This window comes from Cryptomeria japonica, chromosome 8, assembly GCF_030272615.1.
Source record: "Cryptomeria japonica chromosome 8, Sugi_1.0, whole genome shotgun sequence".
NCBI classification, from domain to species: Eukaryota; Viridiplantae; Streptophyta; class Pinopsida; order Cupressales; family Cupressaceae; genus Cryptomeria; species Cryptomeria japonica.
In genome coordinates, this window is record NC_081412.1 from 268,896,259 (window position 1) to 268,903,698 (window position 7,440).

The following is a 7,440-nucleotide window of genomic DNA, read 5'->3' on the forward strand; positions in this document are numbered from 1 at the left end:
AGGTTCACCTTCCATTCAATCCAAAATAAATCATATTCATGAAGAAGTGTTTATGATTGACAATGCCCTTTATGAAGAATTACAAGAGGTTGATTTGATTGACAATCCCCTTTATGAGGATTTATATTATATTCATTCCAATACACTTCCTTAAACAAATGAGGCCCTAATCAATTTTCCTAAAACTTCTCTTATGCATGAGGAAGTTTGTATGAAAGAAGAGGATACCACTATCATTTCCTTCAATGAACTCCCTCTTGGAGATGAATCATTGAATAATGATGAGTCTCCTCCTAAACATAACCTCCTCCATGAAAATATTTTGGTGAAAGAGTAACATGAATTAGAGTCCTATTCTTCACCAAGAGACTACTTTGTTGATCAAGACATTTTAATGCAACATCATACTTTTTTTCTTGAAGATACGACTCCCAAAATTCAAGAGGACTTCCTTACCACCTAAATGGACATGAATGTTTCTAATAAGGATGTGTATCTCCCAATAAATATCAATCCTTTTTCTTTCATTCATCCTTTTGGTCCTTTACAATATTCTTGCACTATTTCAACCTCAATAAGGTTTGTGATAAAATTCCCTCCCCATTACAATTTCATATGCATTGCAATCTTGACTTTGAAATTCTTTCTAAACAAGAATATAGTGGACATGATTATCTTATATCTTTTAGGCATAATTTTACCTACTTATTTTTTGTCTACACACATTTCTTCACATGACATGAGAATAGTGCCTAATCACTCTCCCTTCCTTAGAGAAGACCAAATCTTGTTAACATTCCTAAGAGAATATTTGATCACCTTTTCACCTTTAAAAATTATAGAACTGAACAAGTTGACTATACAAATTTCTTCTTTTGTGCTTATCATCTCATGTATGTGTCAGTATTATGGATGACTTCATCATGTGTTGAATTGGTTTTGTAATTGATGTCAACACTTATCTTTCTGGAGGTCTATATTGTTGATTTAGCACTCTAGATTTATTGGTTTGTTGTTGAACCGGAACATTGTGGTCCCGGCATGGATATTGGCTTATGCACAGTCACTAGTATATGTTTCACCGACAGCTCAGGAAGTTGATGATGACTTGTTATCATCTAGAGATCATTTGGTTATGTCGAAGACATGGATTGGATGTTTACATTTGGTGTTTTGCTTATTGGACTAATCGGATTCACATATTTGCCTTTACCGGTAGATAGGTCAAGGTTATGGATCGATACAAGATATCATGTTCCAGATCAGCACGGCATATTTTGGAAATGGTTTATTGATTGGATAATGTGTAAATGTATTGAGGTAGATATATTGTATTGCATCAAGACTTATTGTGTAAATGTAATATCTTTAGGGAGCCAACCTAATCATGAGGTCTTAGGTTTTGTATAGATAATTGTAAGAGGTATGAGTGTGTGCGAATATTGAAGATCATTATGAAGAACAAAAATAAGCAGATCCTTGTGTGAATCACACAAATATTATCTGAAGGTTGAAGGAAAGGTTATGACAGTGTATGGCGCTCATGATCAGAGCTTAAACCGGTACTAAATCTAGCATTGTAGATGTTATACTGAAGTAGTACATTGTTATTGGATTTAACCATCCAATTGTAGTCAGTGTGACTCCTATTTTATGTTTGAGCAGTGAGCTCTAGGCGGTTGGCCTTTCTACATGTGCAGACCCCTTATTGTATACATTTAATATCTGCAGTAGTCTCATCTAATTGTGGGTAAGGTTTCCCACCGTGGTTTTTCCCCTTACAGGGTTTCCACGTCAAAATCTATGTGTCATGTGTTGTGGATGTTGTTTCTCTTTCTATTCCATGCATTAAGTTGTACCGATAATACTATAACGGTTAATTTGTTTTACCGGCATTGAGTTTTAAGTTAAAATAATTGGTTATGGGTTATAATTTATTGACAACTAATTCACCCCCCCTCTCATTTGTCCTTCCTGGTTCCTAACAGTATGGTCTTACTTCCATTGATTGTAGAGAATTTAACATGTCTTAGTTCAATCTATCATGTAATTAAATAACATTAGTGGCTATTATGTTACAGCTCACTATGTGACATTAGTAGCTTACCTATTGGGCTCATGGTCATTCACGGTGGTACAATTTTGTGTGCAATCATACTTTGGAAGAAAAATAATAGTATATATTTGTATCTTCTCTTGTCTCTATATTGGGGGGTAGGAATCCTTTGCTAACATTTATCCTTTCTTAAAGATAAAACTTTCCCTTTGTTGAAGATGTGTCTTTTATAAGGATCTCTTCTTGATTGTGGAGGTGTATATCACTATTGAGGATCCCCTCCCTTTTATTGGAATGATTATCCCTAATGAGGATATTATCCTTGATTTAGAAGTATATATCCATGATTAGGACCTCTTCCTTAGTGTTCAAAGTCTATGCTCATTCATCAAATCTTCATCTTTACATTTATTGAGTGTTATATTTTATAATAAACCCTTCTATATTGTAGACGTGCATATCCCTACTAAGGATCTCATCCCTCTTATAGGAAAATGTATCCCTGATGAGGATATTTTTCTTATTTTAGAAGGGTGTGTCTTTTACAAATGATCTTTCTTTGGTGTTTGTGTCTCCATGCATAGGGGGAAATAATAATTTCAATCATCCCTTCTTTCTAATGATTTAATTTTTCTTATTTGAGTTGCATCTTTCATAACTTGATGTCCTTTCTTGCATATATTTTTCCTTCATATGAGCACATGTGTGTTCCTTGGTTAGGACCTATTCCTTTCTTGAAACAGTGTGCTATCCTTGTCTATATGATTAAAGGGTGAGAATAGTCTTTGATCTCTTATTTTTTCTAAGGATCCACTTTTTTCTTGCTTGAATGGTATTTTCTTATGATACAATATCATTGATTTTGTGGAATTATTTGTTTGCTCAATGATTCTCTCTTATGCAAGAGGTGTGTATCCTTGGGTACAACCTCTTCTTCGTTTGACAATATATGTTTATTATAAAAAAATCCCTCACTCGGGGCCAAAAGTGTGTTATATTTCATTAGGAATCCCTTTACCTAGCAATAGGAGGAAGGAATCCCTTTACCTAGAAATAGGGGGAAGGTATGAATTCTTGTTCTACTTCCTTTCTTTTCCAATGATGTTATTTTTTGTTCAAGATCTCCTCTTGGAGGTAGAAGTCTTTGAGCAAATATCTCTTCCTCCTCATAATTATCTCTTCCTTATCTCAAAAGAGTTATGCCTCTTTGGCTAGTGTGGCGTGTGCATTGTTGTTTAAGGATATCTCCTTGTTGATTGGAGGTGTGTACCCTTGTTCTTCTTTTACTATGTCGTCGTAGATCTATGTTTCCTTCTTAAGGAGGGGGGAATATATGTGGCCTCCTTGTGTACTATATTGTGGATTCCCTTGCTTAATTATTTGCTTGGTTATCCTTTTTCAATTCAAGTGAAATATTTCCTTGGAGACAATGCTTTTCTTTGTCATCCTTTTGCAATAATTTTTGCATATTCCTTGGAGACAATTCTTTCCTTGGTCATCCTTTGCATTGTTTTAGTGGATTTCCTTGGAGATGATGCTTCCCTTGGTTGTCCTTTTTTGCACTGTTTATTGTGTATTTCCTTGGATACAATGCTTTCCTTGGTTATCCTTGGGATAGGTTGACTAGCATAACACAACTTGCTAGACTATTTGACCTTTCCTTTGCATCGATACATTTTCGAGATGGGTTGACTAGCGTGACACAACTTCCTAGACTATTCAACTCTCTCTTTGCACCAAGCTCTCTTGGGATGAGTGGAACTACCATTAACGATTCTTACTAGATTATTTTCTACTCTTCCTCCTCTTTCATGGATCACCTAACGTAACACAAATTTCTAGCCCATGGAATCCATGCTCTCTTTCTCTCTCTCCTCTATGATCCCATAGCATACCTTTGCTAGTTGATTGGACCATGGAGTCTTGTTTGTCTTTGATGTGTGATCTTTCTCTTTCTAGGTGATCACTTCTGCTCTTGCAATATCATTGACAGGGTGATATTAGTGATTGAGATGTTTTTATTATCGAGGTCTCTTCCACTATTTGACTTGGAACCTTTTTTTTAGTACTAACCCCTTTTTGCATGTCTTCTATTTGTTTCTTGTCTTTGTTTTTGTTTTTTGTGTGCCCTTGCATGTGGTTGTATGAGTTAAGACCCTTTGTTTAAGGGGTTGTTCCCTTGAATTTAGTGATGTCTTATCTCTTTGTAGGCTTTCCCCATCCCTCTCTCTATCTTTATCTTGTTGGAATTGCATGAAGATTGCATTGGAGAAGTATAGTGTTGTCATTGATGTCAATTGCAACCAGTAATGAAGCAAGTATAGCTACCGATAATGATGCAGTAAAGCAACCGGTCTTGATGCAATGAAGATCAACTGGTAACCATAACTAGTTGAGATGCAGAACCCTAACCGATGAAGTTTGAAGATCAGTTGTGATGAGGTAGACCGAATGATGATCGGTGATGAAGATGCCACATAAGCATGTTGTACGTGATGAGTTTTGAAATGGATTTGGCGTGTATGAGATAACTGTATCTTAGAAATGATCAAATGCATAGTATGAAGTGACAAACGCGTGATGAGTTACAGATTCAAAGTACGGTGATCCAGGAACAGTTGTAGATGCCTAGAAGAATGTAATGTTGATTGCATGTAATCTAACGATCAAGATTGAACCAATATGTTCATAATCTCTATGAGATTTCTAGGGTTTGTGTTGTGTTACCGACCTAATGTATTTTCTTATAAGGTCGATGATTTGTTTCAGTGAAGTGTTGTAAATTTGGTTAAGTGTGGAAGTGATTGTTGCCGAACCAGGAGGTGTGTCTACAAAATGTTGTGAAGGTAGATAGGAGCAATAAAGGATCTGATTAAGTAAGGAAGTGCTATTTCCAGATCAGTCAAGAACTTGTTGTTCTCTAACCATTACAACAGTTAAATCCCTTAACTGGGTAAGCTTTAATAGGCTTGTTGTTGAAATCCTCTAACCAGGTGATCCATTAGATTGGATTTGAAATCCTCCATCGAGGTTACCTTTAATAGGGTATTGCCTTTAACAGGGTATTTGTAGTCAATCCCTTAACCGGGTGGTCCTTAACCGGATCTATTCCTAACAGGACATTATTGTATAAGCTTATAACAAGGCTTGGCTCCTAACAGGGCGAACTTCAGAAGAGTTCAAAAATACTTGTGGGTATTCATCCCCACCATGTTTTTTCCCATTTGGGTTTCCACGTCAAAAAGCATTGTGTCAAGTTGTGAATGATTTTGTTGATTTGTTTTTTATATGGTTGATTTGAATGACTGGTAAATCTACATAGATATTTTTGAATGACCAAAAATGATCTAAAACATGTTTTTACTGGTATTAGTAAAGTGGTTTAAGGTTTTGTCAAATGGTAATTATGTTTCAAGATCTGTTGCATTATGTCACTGTGTAGTAGGACAACTGGTAAATTTTAACAGTGCAGTTGCAGATTTGTCTAAGTGTCTAAACCGGTATACTTTATGAGTTGATTCAGAGTTGAATTTTTTTTTGGTTAAAGTTTAGTTTATTTTCTATCTACTGATTCACCCCTCCCCTCTCAGTAGTTGACCGGATCTTTATAGTTTCATCATATTATCATATCTCTCTCTTTTTTCTACTTTCCTATGACTATGTGTGTAGGCCTCATACTCCCACTAAAGTGGGGGCTAAATTTAGCATCATAAATTTAATCCCTATGCAATTTCTTGCTTAGCTAGGCCATACTTTGGCATGTATGACCTCCTGCCTCTAGTCTCATTTACCACAACTCAATATCATATGTCATTTGAAGTTATCCTCCTCATTTTGGACCTCATATCCCAATTTAAGGGCACATTGGGGGGAGCAAGGTGCCTAGAAAAACCCACTCCCAGGATCAGGTTGCCTAGGGCACCCCACTCCCCGATGTTTGGCCCCAAATTCAAACAGCTTCATGCTTGGATAGGTTGAGTGGGAAATATTTTCTTGTGTCAGCCTACTATGATTTTTGCTCCCTAAAATGCTTAGGAGAGGTATATAAGCAAGGTATCCTCCCTCATTTTAGGTCTGGCAATCATGAATCACAAACTAAGCACAGGAGGAGAACTGTAGGAAATTTAATTCAAACATTCAAGGCATATCATCCCACCATATTCTTCATTGTAGCAACCTTCATGCAAGCATGTCTTTTGTGATGTCCTTTTAGGTATTTAATAGAGTTGTGCTATTGCATCAAAATTTGTGATCATCTTCAAAGAAGCATTTGCATCATCAAGGTACAAGACACTTTCATTCTCAAATCTAGCCTCTACTACATATTAGCACAATTTTATTTCAAGCACATTTCAATTCATTTTCAAGTTTGATTCCAAAATTGGAGTTTGACTTAGGAAAACCCCTTTCTATCCAACATTTTCTCTCTTTTTTATTGTGCAGGAATGAGTGGTGCACCTATGGAAACAAGTATAGGCTAATCACATGGAGATCTGCAGTCTGCAATTCATCGAGGCAGAAACTACCAGGAGTGGGTTGAGCACAACAACCGAGTCTGAGACTAGGTCTATGATCTAGGCGATCCAATCCCTGCACTTTTGCCTCAAATTTTGACTGCGGTCTATTTCCACTCTTCTTGGCTATTTTTTCTTTTAAAATTGGTTTCTTGGCTTGTTATAGCCTTGTACACAAAAAAAAGGTCATTTCCTCATCCAGTCTTGCCTTCTTCTCCCTAATTTGTAGATTCATTTTTTAGTACCCCCCATGAGGGACTATTGAATTCACCTTGTGCATTAGAAAATCTTAGTCCAAGTGGATCGTTCTCCTTCTCAATGTAATAAAAGTGGAAATAGGCCCAAGTTTCCTAGTTTTCTAGTGAACCCTGTTTTTCTACCTTATAGAGCCAACATACCATTGATAGGAAGTTTTTAGAGAATATATTGGGATAATTTAAAGAGAGGCTAGATGAGCCTCTTCGAGAGGCACAATTTTCTTAGTCATCATAGGACGTCAAACATTGGGGGCTGGTTATTATCCCTTGGGTAGCCTATTAGGAGTTTGATGATTTATAACTTGCATAGTGGGGAGCAAGTCTAGATGTTGTGTATGGTGGGATGAAACCTACCTATGATACTTGGTGGGCTACACACCAACCATTACTATTGATAGATCTGATAGTACCAATACCTAGGTGTAGCATCATAAAATTATGACCCTTGCAATTTTCGACTGCATTTGGGTCTTTGCATTGATGGACGAATCCCTAAGCCTTATCAGAGACTCGAAACATGCTCATGCCATCTGATGTGCCTAAATAATGGCTCTATTTTGATAGTTTTTTTTATAATACTTCTGCCTAGGTCTTGTGATTAGATGACATTTGG